General features: G+C 37.1%; 1 non-coding gene across 1 annotated transcript; it reads left to right on the forward strand.

Moving 5' to 3' along the window:
- Window positions 1-19,383: 19,383 nt before the first annotated feature.
- On the forward strand, window positions 19,384-19,456 carry TRNAM-CAU (transfer RNA methionine (anticodon CAU)). The gene has a single exon. It is a non-coding gene; the product is annotated as a tRNA-Met (tRNA).
- Window positions 19,457-21,075: the final 1,619 nt, after the last annotated feature.

Consider the following 21,075-nt stretch of genomic DNA (forward strand, 5'->3'; position numbering starts at 1 on the left):
CTGATCTCAAGTTTCTATTATAAAGCATCTAAGAGGCCATAAGCCAAATGCTTAAGCACCCAGGTGTGGGGTGAGCTCTTAGACTCTCAAACAAGTAAGATTGTGTGGACCTCATGAATATGATCATTTTGTGCAGCCTGGCGTGGCAGGGGGAGTTCTACGCTCTGTGGAAGATCCATCTCTACAATATAATCAGTTCCTCTGAGGCTCCAGCCGGGCTGTGTGACCGCACAGTGGAGATGTTGTCAGGGGCCTCTGTTGGCTCACTCTGCATGTGGGCTCTGCTCACCCCTAATATAGAGTTCATTGTATCATGATAGTACCGTCCAGCTGAAAGCATCATTTGTACAGCAGGGAAATGATGGGCCTTCATAGATAAGCCTGCTCAGTAGGCTCAGGGCAGATTTTGAGTTTAGACATGGGGGAGAAACAGGTAACCAACCAGATTATAGGTCATTCAGCTCTTCCCCATGCCAAGAAAAAAAAAATCCAAAAAAAAGCAAATACTTTCTTTTCTTTTCTTCATTCATTCCTTCCTTCTTTTTAGGCTTCACTTTAGGAAACTTTCCTTAAGACTAGACATCTACTATGTGCTAGGTGTTCTGCTGGCCATGGGAAAATGGAAATGTAAACTCCCAGCCCAAGTTATCCTCACAATCTAGTAGGTGAAACAGATGTTTAAACAATTAATTGCTTTAAAATCATTTAAATGTAATAATAGGATTGTTATAGCTCAAATTTAAGAACTGTTTACTATAGGTCAAGCATTATTTACAATGTTTTACAAGAATTGACTTATTTAATGCTCATGTAGTCCTAAAAGTTTGTCACTATGGACACCTCTATTTTGCGGAATAGGAAACGGAAGTATAACAGGGAAAGAAAATTGAGTACATATTGAAACCCAGACAGTTTGATCCTAGAGCCAGTATTTGATCCATTTTGGTGTCCTACTGATCAAATATAAACAAAATATAGAGGGAACACTGAGGAGGAAGTTATTCATGCTGTGGGGGTCAGTGAAGGCTTCAAAGAGTAGGTTCAGATCATCTGAACATTGAGGTTGTGGTGGGGAAATACAGGGTGGTGTCAAAAAGATTAATAAGTTACCCTTCTTGAGTTTAAAAAAACTTATAATAGAGTGAGGGAGACAAACTTCAAAATAAGAAAACTTTTTTTCTCTTTGTTTGTTTATACTGTAGGTACTTAGTAGTCATTAATTTTATACACATCAGTGTACACATGTCAATCGCAATCGCCCAATTCAGCACACCACCATCCCCACCCCACCGCGGTTTTCCCCCCTGGTGTCCATACGTTTGTTCTCTACATCTGTGTCTCAACTTCTGCCCTGCAAACCAGTTAATCTGTACCATTTTTCTAGGTTCCACGTACATGCGTTAATACACGATATTTGTTTTTCTCTTCCTGACTTAGTTCACTCTGTATGACGGTTTTAGAGCCATCAACATCTCAACAAATGACTCAATTTCATTCCTTTTTATGGCTGAGTAATATTCCATTGTATATATGTACCACCTCTTCTTCATCCATTCGTCTGTCAATGGGCATTTAGGTTGCTTCCATGACCTGGCTATTGTAGATAGTTGCAATGAACATTGGGATGCATGTGTCTTTTTGAATTATGGTTTTCTCTGGGTATATGCCCAGTAGTGGGATTGCTGGATCATATGGTAATTCTATTTTTAGTTTTTTAAGGAATCTCCATACTGTTCTCCCTAGTGGCTGTACCAGTTTACATTCCCACCAACAGTGCAAGAGGGTTCCCTTTTCCCCACACCCTCTCCAGCATTTGTTGTTTGTAGATTTTCTGATGATGCCCATTCTAACTGGTGTGAGGTGATACCTCATTGTAGTTTTGATTTGCATTTCTCTAATGATTAGTGATGTTGAGCAGCTTTTCATGTGCTTCTTGGCCATCTGTATGTCTTCTTTGGAGAAATGTCTATTTAGGTCTTTTGCCCATTTTGGGATTGGGTTGTTTGTTTCTTTAATATTGAGCTGCATGAGCTGTTTATATATTTTGGAGATTAATCCTTTGTTGATTCACTTGCAAATACTTTCTCCCATTCTGAGGGTTGTCTTTTCATCTTGTTTTTGGTTTCCTTTGCTGTGCAAAAGCTTTGAAGTTTCCTTAGGTCCCGTTTGTTTATTTTTGTTTTTATTTCCATTACTCTAGGAGGTGGATCAAAAAAGATCTTGCTGTGATTTATGTCAAAGAGTGTTCTTCCAATGTTTTCCTCTAAGAGTTTTATAGTGTCTGGTCTTACATTTAGGTCTCAATCCATTTTGAGGTTATTTTTGTGTATGGTGTCAAGGCATGTTCTAATTCATTCTTTTACATGTAGCTGTCCAGTTTTCCTATCACAACTTATTGAAGAGACTGTCTTTTCTCCATTGTATATCCTTGCCTCCTTTGTCATAGATTAGTTGACCATAGGTGCGTGGGTTTATCTCTGCACTTTCTATCTTGTTCCACTGATCTATGTTTCTGTTTTTGTGCCAGTACCATATTGTCTTGATTACTGTAGCTTTGTAGTATTGTCTGAAGTCAGGGAGTCTGATTCCTCCAGCTCCGTTTTTTTCCTTCAAGACTGCTATGGCTATTCAGGGTCTTTTATGTCTCCATACAAAGTTTAAGATGAATTTGTTCTAGTTCCGTAAAAAATGCCATTGGTAATTTGATAGGGATTCCATTGAATCTGTAGATTGCTTGGGGTAGTATAATCATTTTCACAATATTGATTCTTCCAATCCAAGAACATGGTATATCTCTCCATCTGTTGGTATCATCTTTAATTTCTTTCATCAGTATCTTATAGTTTTCTGCATACAGGTCTTTTGTCTCCCTAGGTCAGTTTATTCCTAGGTATTTTATTCTTTTTCTGGCAATGGTAAATGGGAGTGTTTCCATAATTTCTCTTTCAGATTTTTCATCATTAGTGTATAGGAATGCAAGAGATTTCTGTGCATTAATTTTGTATCCTACAACTTTTCCAAATTGATTGATTAGCTCTAGTAATTTTCTGGTGACATTTTTAGGATTCTCTATGTATAGTATCATGTCATCTGCAAACAGTGACAGTTTTACTTCTTCTTTTCCAATTTGTATTCCTTTTATTTATTTTTCTTCTCTGATTGCCACGGCTAGGACTTCCAAAACTATGTTGAATAATAGTGGTGAGAGTGGACATCCTTGCCTCATTCCTGATCTTAGAGGAAATGATTTCAGATTTTCACCATTGAGAATGATGTTTGCTGTGGGTTTGCTGTATATGGCCTTAATTATGTTGAGGAAGGTTCCCTCTATGCCCACTTTCTGGAGAGTTTTTATCATAAATAGGTGTTGAATTTTGTGAAAAGCTTTTTCTGCATCTATTGAGATGATCATATTGTTTTATTCTTCAATTTGTTAATATGGTGTATCACATTGATTGATTTGCGTATATTGAAGAATCCGTGCTTCCCTGGGATAAATCCCACTTGATCATGGTGTATGACCCTTTTAATGTGTTGTTGGATTCTGTTTGTTAGTATTTTGTTGGGGATTTTTGCATCTATATTCATCAGTGATATTGGTCTGTAATTTTCTTTTTTTGTAGTATCTCTGTCTGGTTTTGGTATCAGGGTGATGTTGGCCTCATAGAATGAGTTTGGGAGTGTTCCTTCCTCTGCAATTTTTTGGAAGAGTTTGAGAAGAATGGGTGTTAGCTCTTCTCTAAATGTTTGATAGAATTCATCTGTGAAGCCATCTGGTCCTGGACTTTTGTTTGTTGGAAGATTCTTAATCACAGTTTCAATGTCATTACTTGTGATTGGTCTGTTCATTTTGTCTGTTTCTTCCTGGTTCAGTTTTGGAAGGTTATACCTTTCTAAGAATTTGTCCATTTCTTCCAGGTTGTCCATTTTACTGGCATAGAGTTGCTTGTAGTAGTCTCTTAAGATGCTTTGTATTTCTGCGGTGTCTGTTGTAACTTCTCCTTTTTCATTTCTAATTTTATTGATTTGAATCCTCTCCCTCTTTTTCTTGATGAATCTGGCTAATGGTTTATCAATTTTGTTTATCTTCTCAAAGAACCAGCTTTTAGTTTTATTAATCTTTGCTATTGTTGCTTTGTTCTATTTCATTTATTTCTGCTCTGATCTTTATGATTTCTTTCCTTCTGCTAAGTTTGGGTTTTGTTTCTTCTTTTTTCTCTAGTTCCTTTAGGTGTAAGGTTAGATTGTTTACTTGAGATTTTTCTTGTTTCTTGAGGTAGGCTTGTATAGCTATAAACTTCCCACTTAGAACTGCTTTTGCTACATCCCCTAGGTTTTGGATCATCGTGTTTTCATTGTCATTTGTCTCTAGGTATTTTTTAAATTCCTCTTTGATTTCTTCATTGATCTCTTGGTTATTTAGTAACGTATTGTTTAACCTCCATGTGTTTGTGTTTTTTACATTATTTTCCCTGTAATTCATTTCTAATCTCATAGCGTTGTGGTCAGAAAAGATGCTTGATATGATTTTAATTTTCTTAAATTTACTGAGGCTTGACTTGTGACACAAGATGCGATCTATCCTGGAGAATGTTCCGTGCACACTTGAGAAGAAAGTGTAATCTGCTGTTTTTGGATGGAATGTCCTATAAATATCAATTAAATCTATCTGGTCTGTTGTGTCATTTAAAGCTTCTGTTTCCTTATTTATTTTCATTTTGGATGATCTGTCCATTGATGTAAGTGAGGTGTTAAAGTCCCCCACTCTTATTGTGTTACTGTCAATTTCCTCTTTTATAGCTGTTAGCAGTTGCCTTATGTATTGAGGTGCTCCTATGTTGGGTGCATATATATTTATAATTGTTATATCTTCTTCTTGCATTAATCCCTTAATCATTATGTAGAGTCCTTCCTTGTCTCTTATGAAATTCTTTATTTTAAAATCGATTTTACCTGATACGAGTATTGCTACTACAGCTTTCTTTTGATTTCCATTTGCATGGAATATGTCTTTCCATCCCCTCACTTTCAGTCGTATGTGTCCCTAGGTCTGAAGTGGGTCTCTTGTAGACAGCATATAGATGGGTCTTGTTTTTGCATCCATTCAGTGAGCCTGTGTCTTTTGGTTGGAGCATTTAATCCATTCACGTTTAAGGCAATTATCAATATGTATGTTCCTGTGACCATTTTCTTAAGTGTTTGTTTTTGTAGGTCCTTTTCTTCTCTTGTTTTTCCCACTTAGAGAAGTTCCTTTAGCATTTTTTGTAGAGCTGGTTTGGTGGTGCTGAATTCTCTTAGCTTTTGCTTGTCTGTAAAGCTTTTGATTTCTCCATTGAATCTGAATGAGATCCTTGCTGGGTAGAGTAATCTTGTTTGTAGGTTCTTCCCTTTCATCACTTTATGTATATCATGCCACTCCCTTCTGGCTTGCAGAGTTTCTGCTGAGAAATCAGCTGTTAACCTTATGGGAGTTCCCTTGTATGTTATTTGTCATTTTTCCCTTGCTGCCTTTAATACTTTTTCTTTGTCTTTAATTTTTGCCAGTTTGATTACTATGTGTCTTGGCGTGTTTCTCCTTGGGTTTATCCTATACGGGACTCGCTGCACTTCCTGGACTTGGGTGGCTATTTAATTTCCCGTGTTAGGGACGTTTTTGACTATAATCTCTTCAAATATTTTCTCTGGTCCTTCCTCTCTCTCTTCTCCTCTGGGACCCCTGTAATGTGAATGTTGTTGCATTTAATGTTGTCCCAGAGGTCTCTTAGGCTGTCTTCATTTCTTTTCATTCTTTTTTCTTTATTCTGTTCCGCAGAAGTGAATTCCACCATTCTGTCTTCCAGGTCACTTATCTGTTCTTCTGCCTCAGTTATTCTGCTATTGATTCCTTCTAGTGTAGTTTTCCTTTCAGTTATTGTATTGTTCATCTCTGTTTGTTTGTTCTTTAATTCTTCTAGGACTTTGTTAAACATTTCTTGAATCTTCTCGATCTGCCTCCATTCTTTTTCTGAGGTCCTGGATCATCTTCACTATCATTATTCTGAATTCTTTTTCTGGAAGGGTGCCTATCTCCACTTCATTTAGTTGGTTTTCTGGGGTTTTATCTTGTTCCTTCATCTGGTACATAGCCCTCTGCCTTTTCATCTTGTCTATCTTTCTGTGAATGTGTTTTTTTTTCCACAGGCTGCGGGATTATAGTTCTTCTTGCTTCTGCTGTCTGTCCTCTGGGGGATGAGGCTATCTAAGAGGCTTAATGGGAACAACCGGTGGTGGGTTGAGCTGTGAAAACTTCTATATTATGTGTGTTCTAGGCCTCAGAATGGAAGACACTGTAGAAAGACATTTCTTCCCTGGACCTCCTTTAATTATGAAGGAAAATCTTTAAGCCCCGCTCCTCCTCATCTGCTTTCCACCTTCCATGTCCCCACCCCTTGCCCCTGCCCCAAGTTTTCCCCTTAGTTTTTACAACCAGGGTTGTCCACATGGCAGTCACCAAACTGATCACTGATTTAATCAATTAGATTACCCATGATTGAATTAGAATGATCATGATTCCATTTAACTCCTGAGAAAGTGATACAAGTCACTTCTCTGAGTGCCAGGGAAAATAGCTATGTGATAAGTATTGGCTATCTGCCAACAGGGAAGAAGACAGGGTATAAATCTGTTTGGTAACCAATGGTTCTGTCACACTGAAACTCTGATATGGGTAAAACAGTCTTGTAAAGAGGTGTATGACCTATTGTAAAAATGGGTACTGATGCTGAAAATCACTGGGAAACTCCTGCGTGGTTTTGAGAGTTTTATTTATTATATAGTTCACAGGATAAAAGGATGAATGAAAGGGAATTGCTAAGTGAAGGGGGGCAATAATTATAAATATGAAAATAAAATATATACGCTAATATTTATATAGTGCTGATCTTGTGCCACACTTAAAGCTTTATATAGGTCACATAGGACTTACCTGGTGGTCCAGTGGTTAAGTCTCCACTCTTCCAATACACGGAGTGTGGGTTTGATCCCTTGTCAGGGAACTAAGATGCCACATGCTGCATGGTGCAGCCAAAAATCTAAAAAACAAACAAAAATACATGTATACACAGATATACATTCTGTGTGTGTGTGTGTAGTATTTATAATATATGTGTTATTTTAGTTAATCCATGCCATTCCTATGAGCTGGGTAATATTATTATCCCACTCTACAGATCAGCAGACCTAAGCACAATGAGATTAAACTGGCCCAAAGTCACACTGCATGCAAGAAGTAGCACCTATATTAGAACAGTTGGCATTTATGCTACATGATACCACAGAGAATCATGCCAGTGCCTATTTTGATTTTTTAAAATTAAAAAAATAATATCTAGTTTAAATTTTATTTTTCTTTTTTGGCCATGTTGTGTGGCATGCAGGATCTTAGTTCCCCAACCAGGGATGGAATCCATGGCCCCTGCAGTGGAAACGTGGAGTCCCAACCACTGGACCACCTGGGAATTCCCCCACTGCCTATTTTTAAACAATATGTAAAGAGCCAAAGACTCCAGTCATTTAATAAATAAAGCTAAATTCATTATATTTTTAGTCAAATTCCATTTACATACTCTTACAAAGGTTGCTAAGCAGATTTGCTAAAAAAAGAAAGATTTGTAAAGATTTTGTCTAAAATAAGGTTCAACACCAAGTCTAGGGGACTACATTTCAGAGCTTATTCGTTCCTTGATAGTTCTTTATAATTTTACCTAAGACCAAGATTCAACCCAGGAGAAAGGATTCTTTCCTCCTATTTTGACTCTGAGAAGGGGTGGAGGGCAAATGGGCAGGAATAGCTTTAGAATGTGGGGAGATATTCTTAGTCTTAGAGACATATCTATAACCTGATGTTCTTATGGGGAAGTTAAATAAAGACAGATCTGTCCAGTTCTCTGCCCGATGTGTCACACTCAGTGGTCCTTTAGGGTTTATTTTGGACCCTAAGATATGTCATTAACTGATCCAGTCACCTGTCCCCTCATAGTCAGTATTTGTAACTTAAATAGGTATTAAGAGAATGGGAACATTACACGTGGACATTTTTTAGTTTATGAAAAACTGAATGCATATTTTTAAAATAAATAATATAAAAAGACACATGAACAAATGCTAATCATTTAAAATTTCACATGGTGTGATTATGAACATTTATTCTTCAATGTTTTATATTTTATCTAATGTGCTAAGTTGATACTAACAAAAACAATTTCACATTTGTAGAAATAGCTGTCAGTTGGAGAGAATTTATAGGTTGCTCTTTCCAGGTGCTGTGCTTTAAATGTCTTATCTCATGTGAAAGAATGGTGCTGACATGACACAGCTTCCCAGTGTTTTATCTTCTGTTTTCTTATCTTTATTTCTTTAAAGCCTCCTCTCTCCCCTGTTCTCCTATTCCTACCCAGACTTAAGCAACAGTGAATGAACTTCTCTCTTTGCATATTAGAAATATATAATTGTAATTACACAAAGAAGCCTGACTGTGTTACTATATATATATATTCCTATAATAATGCCTCTGAGGAACCAGAGTCTGAAAGCCACAGAAGAGAAACATTATTAGTTGAATTTGAGGCAGCAGGCTTAAGCTGGTCCTAGATCTCATATTCAGTGTCCCCTGTCATCTCTGATTACTTGGCCCTAGGATTTGAAATCTGGAAGTTTCCATCCTAGGCAAATGGTTAGAAGAGGAAAGACCACAGATGCCCTTGGAACTGTTTCATATACATAGGCAGAGGCCTCCAAGTGAGGGCTAAATAGTAACAAGCTGGTAAGGAAGGCAATAGAAATACTCCAAGGATTATAATTAGTGATAATCAGATATTTAGTGTTACCTGTGTATGTGTGTGTTGGGGGGGTGATAATCATTACCAAATTATATTATATTTGTACATGTATCTAAACCTTCAGAATGATCCTAGGATTTATAATTATTTTCCACCATAGTTAAAGTGAAGAAACTAAGGATAATGAAAGAGTACACACACACACTTCTCTTTGTTCTTCTGATTATAAAAGCTCTACTCAAAGCATGTAATAAAAATTTTGTAGTCCTTTTTTTATTATTATTTATTATACCCCACAGCATTTTTTAAATCTATACAATTTATTCTATGCCATGTGTTGATTTAGTCACTGACTTGACTCTAATCACACAGTCTAGAAATGGCAGATCTAAGAACTAGAAATATACTTGTGATCATAAACCCTATATATTTTTTCATATGCTACACCAGCTTTCAGTCTGATTCTCCCCATCCCACTCCTCAGAATGGTACAGACTTACTTTATTCCAGTATGTTGAACTGTGGGCCTGTTGACCAGGATGTTTCCATATGACTTATTGGGTTGGGCAAAAGGTTCGTTCATTTTTTTCCATAAGATGGCTCTAGTAGCACTTAGTTGTCTTAAACTTCATTCGAAACAATTTTGTGAGATTGTATGTGACAGATGTCATATCAGTGTGCATTTAAAAAAAGACACCAAAATTGGTGAATTTTTGTGTAGCCATTTTAATATCAAAGATGAAAGAAAAGGGCAATATTTTTGGTATATTATGCTTTATTATTTCAAGAAAGGTAAAAATGCAACCAAAATGCAAAAAAATATTTGTGCAGTGTATGGAGAAGGTGCTGTGACTGATCGAACATGTCAAAAGTGGTTTGTGAAGTTTCGTGCTGGAAATTTCTCGCTTGACGATGCTCCACGGTCGGATAGACCAGTTGAAGTTGATAGCGGTCAAATCGAGAGATGAATTGAGAACAATCAACGTTATACCACGCGGGAGATAGCCAACATACTCAAAGTATCCAAATCAAGTGTTGAAAATCATTTGTACCAGCTTGGTATGTTCATTGCTTTGATGTTTGGGTTCCATATAAGTAAAGCGAAAAAAACCTTCTTGACTGTATTTCTGCATGCAATTCTCTACTTAAACGTAATGAAAACATTCCGTTTGTAAAACAAATTGTGACGGGCAATAAAAAGTAGATACTGTACAATAATGTGGAATGGAAAAGATGGTGGGGCAAGCAAAATGAACCACCACCAACCACAGCAAAGGCCGGTCTTCATCCGAAGAAGGTGATGTTGTGAAGGTGAGATTGGAAGGGAGTGCTCTATTATGAGCTCCTTTCGGAAAACCAAATGATTAACTCCAACAAGTACTGCTCCCAATTAGGCCAAATGAAAGCAGCACTCGATGAAAAGTGTCCGGAATTAGTCAACAGAAAATACATAATCTTCCATCAGGATAACACAAGACCACATGTTTCTTTGATGACCAGGTAAAAACTGTTACAGCTTGGCTGGGAAGTTCTGATTCATCTGCCTTACTCATCAGACATTGCATCTTTGGATTTCCATTTATTTAGGTCTTTACAAAGTTCTTTTAATGGAAAAAATTTCAATACCCTGGAAGACTGTAAAAGGCACCTGGAACAGTTCTTTGCACAAAAAGATAAAAAGTTTTGGGAAGATGAAATTATGAAGTTGCCTGAAAAATGGCAGAAGGTAGTGGAATAAAAGGGTGAATATGTTGTTCAATAAAGTTCTTGGTGAAAATGAAAAATATTTCTTTTATTTTTACTTAAAAACTGAAGGCACTTTTTGGCCAACCCAATGTATAACATGCTTCATAAAATTGCTAATATGACAATGAGAATTTACTAGGTATTTGGATACCATGATTTGTGATTGTACCTCAGGTTATTAATCAGCCTTGTAAAAACTAAATACTTTCTAAGTTTACCAGACTGTCCATGCTTTTTTAGTTTCCTTTTTTTTTCTCTCTCTCTTAGAGCTACTCAAGTAATAAAAGTCAATGAAAACTATGATATTCTCTTTCTCCTAGCACAAATTGGAATTCTGATGAGTAGTTAAGAACTCTTTAGGTTGGATTTAACTGGTAAATATCTGAGTAAAAAATCAAACAATTGATAAAAGAGCGAATATAACTATAGGTCCTCTTCAACCTTAATTGTTGCTTCTTCCCTCACCCTATTTGGTAATGATGATCTCTCTTGAAGAAGTAAGGTCATTCATCACTTAGTCTGCATTTTTGTGGTTACCAACTGTTTTGGGTTCCTGGATCCAATTCCAACGTGTGTGTGTGTGTGTGTGTGTGTGTGTGTGTGTGTGTGTGTGTGTAGGCTTTCATACACCAGCAAGCAACTCTCAGACACCAGCAGTGTTCAAGAATTCAACTCAATTTTGACACTGTCTACCTGGAGATGGCATCACATTCCATGGTTTTAGTTTTTATATTAAAATTATTTTTGGCCTCCTTCTTCTCTCCTCCTTAGAGTGCATCCTATATATCATACGAGCCTTAAACATTCTAAAGCATGACTCCTATTATGTCGTGTCTACACTGTGGTGGCTTCCAATGCTATTAGAATAAAAACAATAACAATAATTAGAATAATAAGGCATATCCAGTACATTTTCAAGGTCTCAGCAAGAAACAGAATAAGGAACTTTAATGAAATGACTTCTTTTAAAATATGGACAAGATTAGGAGAAAATGAGGAATGTTGAGGCAACTGGAGACTAGCATCAAGGGAAGCTGCCTGAGCAAGGAGAGAAATTATGTTATCAGAGTTTGGTGATATCTGGAACCATGGAGAAGCTCCTGACCTACAGAGGCTATTGTCATGGAAGGACAGAGTCACTTCCTAAATAAGGAAGGAGCAGAAAAATATTCCATGGCTTGTACCTTTTCCCACTTTCAGATCTCCTGCCAGGGCCTTCCATTGACCAAGCCCAACCCAAAGCCAGAGAGTGTGGAAACCAAGGTGATGCAGACCACAGAAGCCAGCCTCCATGGGAACACAGCAAGGCAGAGAAGGGCAGAGAAAGGACCTGGAGAGTAGGCTACTGGAAAGTCGATATCAAACAACTAGAATATGTAGCATGTAATGTGCTAAAAATATTACATTTTTATCTTTTCTAATTCCATCAGCATTCTTGAAAGTTATTATCATCTTTAGACTACAGTTTGAGAAACTGAGACTCATATTGGCCAAATAATTTGTATAGATTCTGGTCTCTGGAAATTGGCAAAGTCAGGATCCAAATTGAGGTATATCTGAATTCAAAAATCAAAGTCGTTCATAAATAAAACACTAATGTTTGGGACCTTATGTTCAGGGATTTAAGTGCTTTTCCCAATCTCTTACTTGAATTCACTTCTTAAGCCAGCCTGATTCAGTGTTGCCTGCATTCCACTATCTCTCCTGATTGGAAAGCCCTGCCTTCTTTCCAGTGATCAAATACATTTATATCCATCTCTCCAAGCCCAACTTGGATTATTCCCTCTTTTTGAAACCTTCCCAGAGTGCACCAGCTTTCCCCCCAAATCCTGAACTCCTTAGAGTTCTCATTTAGCACTCACTCTAATGCTGCCTCGTAATGCTGCTGAACTGATGGCTCACCAACAGATAAGACAAATAGAACCCAGATAGGGCAAAGACATGGATAATGATAACATATCTAGTAGGCAGTAGAGATGGATTTCAAATCAAGGTCTTCTTAATTGCACAATCAGAAGTTTTTTCATGACATAATTGTAATTGCAGAGTTAATCTGTTAACATTTTACCTAGTCATCTGATATGTAAAATATCCAAGTCATTTTTTGAATGAAAGTTATAGAAGAGTTAGGAAATTAGCACTCAATGGGAGACTTTGAAAGTTTGTGACCAGCGGAATAACATGAAAGGAAATATGACATAATTTAGAATGTATCTCAAACCCAGATACTTCACACTTTCCAATCAAGAGATACCTGAAGCTCTGTCTCTGTTTGGCTGACACTTTTTAGGTCTTTTTTCCTAAAAGTTGAGAATCATGCAGTCCTTATTAGGGGATATTTGAACTGGTCTCTCTCCAGTTTTCCAGGCCTGCAAAGCATTTCTTGTACCTTCTGTGATGAAGCAGCCATGAATGTAAGTGTAAGCTTCAGAATTTTTGAAAAGAGCAGATTCATTACTGCATTTCTAATGAGCCTTGAAAATTGAAGACACCAGTTTCTTTCTTCCATATCCTATTTGGTCTGCTTCAGATATATACAAGACAAGTAGACATCATCTTAACAGTCATCAGTTCAACAGTGGAAAACCAACAATGTGGCATTTTAGAGGCTAAGTTGTTATTATTGTTCCACATAAGATCTGGGCATTAAAAAGTCTCTAAGTCCTGTCTCAAAGGCTCTTGTCAACATAGCAAAAAAGATTTTGAACCAATAAAGAACTTTAGGGAGATTTTGGAAATACTCATTTAAAAGGTTCCATTTTTCAGGACAGATTTACTGCACACTATTGATGGGAAAAAATGGCTTTGTCCTTCTAAACATTTCCAGCTTGCCAAAATGATTTTTAAATTAAGGTCAGACACAAGATAACAAGTTTCTTTCTTTCTTCATTTCTTCTTCAGTTCTTGCTTTTATTCTTATTACAAAGAAAATTGAAAATCTCATGGACTTACTGAAAAAAATAAGAAAAGGAAATATGTAAATACACGTCTAAGGAAATTTTATATATAGCATACAACAAATTCAGTTGTTTTCAGTAAAAAGGAGATTCCTGGTTTCATGGATTAATCTCAGCTTCATGCCAATTTTTCCAGGAATAAATTAACTGGTAATAGTAATAACAGTGATGATCACAATTTCTATCTATGAAGTGTCTACTGGGTTTCAGACATTGTGTTATATACATGTATTATTTACCTTAATCATAGCATCTATCCAGTAATGTAAGCATTGCCATTCCATTGTCCATATGAAGAAATGTGAGGCTCAAAAAGATTAAGTAGCTTGCCCAAGATCACTTATATATATAAAAAAAAACAACAAATGACAGATAGAGACTTCTCTGGTGTTCCAGTGGTTAAGACTCCACGCTTTCACTGCAGGGGGCCCGGAGCTGGATCTCTGGCCTTGGAACTAAGATCCCCACATGCCTCGGGGGTGTGGCCAAACAAACAAACAAAAAAAACGTTAAAAAAACATTGACAGATAGGATTTAAACCCAGCTCTTTGTAACTAACATCTCATGCTCCTAAGTCTCATGTGTACTTCCTAATATGACTATAAAGTGCTGTACTAGATATCATTGAGAATATATGTGTGTATATAAAAAATATAAATATAATTTATATAATAATTTATTACATATACTTCCTTACTCTCAAATATCATGTAATGGATATGCCAAAATAAGTGACTAATAACAGCGTATATCTAGAAAGAATGGAATGTATGATATATCCTCCCAAGTATTATGACAGCTCACAGAAGAGTAAACTCAATGTAGGCTGAAGAAACCAAGATGAGTTCATGAAGAAAGTAAAGTTTGAACTGGCTTCTGTCGGATGCATATGCCTTGAACAGGAACAAAAAGAAGGTTGTTTGTTTGTTTGTGGCAGGGGTCAGGAATCAGGGATAGGACAGAGCATGACACAATCATGAAATCAAGAGTAAGAATAATGGAGAAAGGAGGGTGGTGAGTAAAGAGATAACCCTGACACTCCATCTGTGCAGTAATAATAATAGCTATCACTAAACACGTGTCACATGCTGTACTACTTGTCATATATTCAATATAACATTTAAGTATTAAATAAGTATTATTTGCCTATCTTTACTATGAGAAAGTGGGGCACAGAGGTAAAACTAACCTGTCCAAGGTACACCATAGGTGATAAAGCCAGAATAAAGCTGAAGTCTTTGACTTACAAACTTGGATTCTTTTTTTTCTTTCGCGGTATGCGGGCCTCTCACTGTTGTGGTCTCTCCCGTTGCAGAGCACAGGCTCCGGACGTGCAGGCTCAGCGGCCATGGCTCACGGGCCCAGCCGCTCCGAGGCATGTGGGATCTTCCCGGACCGGGGCGTGTCTTCCCGGACACGAACCCGTGTCCCCTGCTTCGGCAGGCGGACTCTCAACCACTGCGCCAGCAGGGAAGCCCCAAACTTGGATTCTTAACTACCCTACGTTATTGTCTGTCACGATATATGGTCTGGGATGTTGTGATATTTACTCAGAGATGAAGAGTTATCTCTAAGATTGAGTTTAAAGTAAGTATAATATAGAGAAGAAGAGAGAAAAGATATCCTTTGTTTCTTCTATTTAGCAAACGTTATTGAGTGCCTAAGTACAAGGCAGGGCAATAGGTGAAAGTCCAAGAAAATTGAGGCAGGGTCTATGACCTCAAAGGGGTTCTAATCTCTTGTCGTAGGTGAAACCTAGAAACTGAAAACTAGCATACAAAGTATTACATGATATATATCTTTGAAGAGGTAAAAATAGACAAAAGAAAAATAAGAAGAGATCTTTCCCAGGTAATGGAAGCAAATCAGAGACTTCATGGAGGTGGTGGAATCAGATATGCTTAGGATTCTTACAGGATAGAGAGAATTGGCAATCGGCATGGATTACACAGAGGTAATCCAGTGTGAACTCAGAAACATAGAACAATTTGACTAGTGCACAAATACGTACAGGGTGGTAATGGGAGGAGTCATTGAAGACTAAATGAGCTGGAAATATAAAGTCTGCAAATGAAGAGACTTTTCTGTCTTTTCAATCCTTGCCTGGTATATATTTGCTCTTAATAAATATTTGATGAAAGAATCAATGCACTGCCATCACATAGTCAAGGCTATGTTTTAGGAAGGCAGTAATGTATAAAATGAGTTATAAAAGGGAAAGACTAGAGAAAGGGAAACTGTTGTGCTTCAATCAGGAAAGAAAATGTGGGAATTTCAACTAGGCATCTGGCAGTGGAAATAGAATTCAAAGAAAAGACATGAGCATCACCATTAATGAAGCATGGTCAACACATGTTGACTCACAGGATATATGGAGAAAACTGAGAAAGGGGTTAGACATGGAACTCAAACTTTGAACCTAATGAGAAAATAAGCTACTTAACAGAAATAGCTGATTCAGGAGTTGGAGTTGATTTGTTCATATATTCAAAGACTATTTTTGAGGGATTGTTGTGTGACAGGAACTTTTCTAAGGCATTTGATATACATCGAATACAAGACAGATGAAATCCCTGCTCTCCTTGTGTTTACATTCTATAACAGGTGGGAAAACAGTAGAATATAAAAAATAAACAGTAATTGAATTATTTAGTATATTAAGTGTTATGAAAAAAATGGAGCACGATAATGGGATTTGGGGTGCAGTGGCAGGGAATAGTCATTTTAATCAAAGTAGTAAGGGTAGGCATTAAGTTAAGGGGATATTTGAGGAAAGAATTGGGGAGATAAATGAGCTAGATGTCTGAGATCTGGGAAAGAGAGACATTAGAAGTCATTTGCTTTAAGATGACAATGGATGGAGTGTGAGAGGATAAGAAAAAAGAACATCTCTCTCTTCTATCTGAAGACTGAGGGTAGCAGTTTGGGGAGCCTCTACATTTAATGGCTGAAAAATGCCAGCATGATTATTAAGGAACAAAGGGAAAAAATTATACTCACTTAGAGATGAACATACTATAGTATTTTATCTGATTTAAAACATCTCCCTGCCTAGAAATTAAGACCAAGTATTTACAGCTGTGTTCAAAATAATCCAGTTTCCCCTTAAGCCTAAGAGGAAGACGTGGTTGTCTTACACGATGAGGCTGCTATGAACCTTTCACTTCTCATATAACCGAAAAGGCCAGAGGATGAAACATCAGTTGTAAATATAATTTGGGAATGAATCTTTCAATTTTGCTCTCTATTATTTCTTACACCTACCAATACACCCATCATGGAACTTGGCACTTAGAAGATTCTCAGTGCATGTCAGTTGAAGTAAAATTAAGCTAGTCAATGTCTGATTTAGGGGGCAAGTGTTGATGATAAGCCTATGTTACTACTATTTAGCAGAACAGACTTGAGTGACGCGATACCGGCTTTGATTTAGGGACTCAATCCAGCGTGGACACCATCTGCTGATACAAGGACTGGAATGACTTTCCCACACAGAGCAGAGTCCCCGGAAGGTCACGGGGTTCAGTTCTTCCTCTAGGCATTTGAAATCTAAAACATCAAAGCTAGCGATTATCTATTCTCTTTCATTAGAGTGGATGCTAAAACTCCTTATACACTTAAGACAATATTTTATATTGAACCAAGCAAGCCTCTCTTGATGAAATTGAAGTTTACTTTCAACTACTCTTATTGTGTGTTCGAGTATGTAAGAGATTCTAACATTTACATACCTTTTGACTACAAACCTATCAATTTGTTCTCCAGAGAAACCAGCCTCTGCTTTTACACTGCAGTTAATGAAATGCTCACTTTCAGGACATATCCATTTACGATAGACTTAAACTTTAATTTTGAAAATTTGATTTTCAAGAATTCTTTAGGTAGATGTATATACTTCAGATTTGGTTTCTTAGAAATTTTCCCTCTTGATTCTTTCGCAGGCGAGCCAAAGATAGCAATAGAATCTGGGTTCTATATAAAATGAAGAGAAAAAAAAAACTGCTCTTGATTTTCTTTTTTTTACTGAGATTTGAAAGATTTCACCAGTGTTTTCTCTATTCAGATAAGGGAGCCAAAGGCTATGATAGCAGCTTGTCTGGATTAGAAGGTTGATTGTTTGTACTCTTGTTTAGTTTCCTTCCTTAATGTGGACCAGGATTTCAGGGGTCTTCTGTGAGAGCAGCTGAGGAGAGCAGAGGCACAGGGTGGGACCTGGGCAAGACTGACTGACGTATGTGTGCGGCAGCGGGGGACAGGGAGGGAGACAGAGATCAAAGAATTATCCAGAGCTCCTCAGCCTTCCACAGCAGAAAAGCCTTTGGCAACCCTTTGATGTTCAGGGTACCCTCTGCCCCCAGTCAGAAGCATGTCTAGGGACCTGAGTGAGAAGTGGATTCGGGCAGGGCCATTTTATAGGTCGGTGAGGCAGATAGCATCTTGCCAGGACCTTCTAAAAAGGACGTACGTGCAGAAAAAGTTGCTATGATTCCTGACCTACAGGAGCTTACACTCTGGTTCAGTAGATAAAACCTTGAGCGTCTTGACCAATCAACTTTGCCAGTTTCCTCCACAAACAACAGAAACATTTGATGTGTCATTGTTGTGATTTTTATCCTTAACACGACAGTTTACTAAATCTGTTATTCTCAGGAATAAAAAAGCACCAATGTCATCATTTTTTCTGGTAGGGTATCCATCCTCAGTCATGTTCCTCTATTGACCCTGTTTTCTTCCCTGTGATCCATTTCTGGTGTTTAATATTTTGTATTCAAAGTGGGTGTGAGTTTTATACAATGTTATGTGTGTGTGTGTGTGTGTGTGTATATATATATATATTTTTTTTTTTTTTTTTTTTTTTTCAGCTAACAAAATGTCTTACCTGCCCTCTGGACAGTATAGGCTTTGGCAACCTTAAATTCAGAGCTCTTGAAAGGATGATTATGAGTAAATATCACTGACAATATGGAACTGATAAAAATGACAGCTGGGGTAGCTGCTGATTAAAAGGCAAACAATCAATGCTCTATTTTCTAAAGTGAAACAGTAATACTGAAGATGTGTGGTTATGCAAATTAAATAACTAATATATGGTTTCCTTTAAATCAATGTCCTTCTTCCATGAAGTTAACTTCACATTGTGCTTACATCTAACACACAGATGGCCCTACAGAGAAATTAAAAATAAATAAACTCCCTTCCTCATTCCACCCAGGTCTGCCAGCTCATTTCTCTTTGTTCTGGCTTACTAGATGTGTACCTAGTCATTCTTTTACTTACTTGGACTAGAAACAGTTTCTCTTTTCATCTTAACTAGTCATCAGGGAAAGCAGAGAAGATCTGCAGGGAAAAATCATCCAAAACTACTAGGAGCTTTAGACGGTTACAGAAATTACCTTATGTGACCTGCCTGGAACGGCATGGCTGTTTAACCAGGTCTTCAAGACAACACTGTCGTTTGTTTCCACATAAAGGACATAACTGAGCTATATTCTTCTCAACTAAGTTATATTAAATATCAGGACATTAAGCAACATTTTACAACCCACCCTCCTCCAGAAAATGTTCCTGCCATTTCCTTACTCCTTTCCTGGATCTTTAAGGGCAAGAAGCTTAATATAAGGGAAAGGTCATATAAAAACACTAGTTAACTTTATCTTAGTGTATTGCATTTCTACACTAGAAAATTCCATCTATATAATTAAAGCAACTTCAATTTTGAAAGACAGTTCGAGCCAATCAATAGAATATACTTTGAAAACGATAAAAGACTTTTGATTCTAGTATTCTACCGGCTTTCCATCTTCAAAGGAAAACGTTGTCTGTGTCAGGAGAGGAGTGTTCACAGGGGGCATCACCTCTAACCTGCCTCCTTAGTGCAGTAGGCAGCATGTCAGTCTCATAATCAGAAGGTCCTGAGTTCAAACCTCAGAGGAGGCAGTTCTATTTTGCCTCCCTCTTCTTTCTAAGAGAATTTTCAGAATAATTTTCTTTTAGTGATTTTACATTACTCTTAGTAACTTTACTTTCTTTGACTAATATTAGTTAATAACATTTAAAATGAAAATGAAGAGGTGGCCAATATCAAAGAATAAGCCAATGGAAAGTTACAATTATAATATTACTAGATTTCAAGATTCATGTCATATTTCATCAAAGGCATTGTTTCAGATAGGAAGTGCTCCAAGGATTGAGATTTTAAAATATGAACTGGACAGAAAACTAAATATATTGTATAGGAAAAACTGGTTGTAAACTAAGATAAACATACTTTTTTTAAAAAAATTGTCTTTGTAAGAAAAGCCTACGGATGGAGTGCACTCCTTTTGACACCAGGAAGGGTGCTAGTGGTTAAGAAATGCGTGTGGCTATTTTAACAGGATGCTTTGAACCTTAGGGAACATATACTTATGAAGAAAAATAAATCTGTGTGTATGTGTGTTCATGGGTGTTAGAAGGAGTGGGAGGGCAGGCAGGGACCTGGTAGGGTTCAATGTGCATTCAGTTTCAAACACAGAAACTGGGCCAAGAGGCCAGTATGCTTAGATATACATTAGGATTAGTATAAGCAGTCACTCTCAGGCTTTTAAGAAATGGAGCCGTCTTTAAAATGGAACATTGGGTAATCTGTAAAAATAATCAAAGAAATGTGGAAAGGCTTCCTTTTTATCCCAACACTTTCAACCAATCACCAAGCATCCTTTTTGCCCCAGTTATTCTGGTTTGAAGAGAAACAGAATGGGTTGAAGAGAAATGGAGTGTTCTGGAAAAAATGTGAATGGAGTCTGAGGATGAGGAGGTGAAATTAATTAATCATATTTTTTTCTTAAAAAAGTGATTAAGATAGAGGTCCATCTCAATAGTGGTCATAGTTTGAGGTATATTTAAAGGGTCCTCATATGATGATAGTGAATTTACAAAATAAAAGGAAATTGAGTGTTTAAACATTTTATGTCAAGGAAGATCGAGGCACCAAGACAATAACATTAAAAAACAATGAAACATAAAAAACAATCATAGTAGAGGACCCTGAAATTGTCCCTTGTATTTCCTGGGAAAAATAGCATGTGGGGCCTGACTTCGAAAGCCAACAGAGAACAGATGCATCAAAGTCTGGGTTACATTACACTAATCTCTTAAGGGTCTTTTATCTAATCTCTTTCTGGCTATTGCTAAGTGCCAGGGATATGATTGCCACTATATAAATATCAGAGATTATCTAAACTTCTCAGGAGAAATCCATCTAATCGACATCAAAACCAGTCTAGGCATTGTGTGTCCTCAGTCTTCCTTTGGCAGAAACAGAGACAAAGGCAAATCAAATCTGTCCTTCACAAAGGACCCATAATTCAACAACTTCTAAGTATTTTCATGTTACTTTTACTTCCTGCATCTATAATAGCATTTTTGAATGTCACATCCTCTAAAAGCAAAGAGCAGTAGAGAGTTAATATTTATTAACTCCTGAGTTAAATAGTCATGCAAATTAGCCCTAATCTATATGCCTAGTCACAAGACCAAAAAAACCCCACACAAACCAAAAAAAAACCCGTCAAGAT

Source organism: Kogia breviceps, chromosome 17 (genome assembly GCF_026419965.1).
Source record: "Kogia breviceps isolate mKogBre1 chromosome 17, mKogBre1 haplotype 1, whole genome shotgun sequence".
In the NCBI taxonomy this organism is placed as follows: Eukaryota; Metazoa; Chordata; class Mammalia; order Artiodactyla; family Physeteridae; genus Kogia; species Kogia breviceps.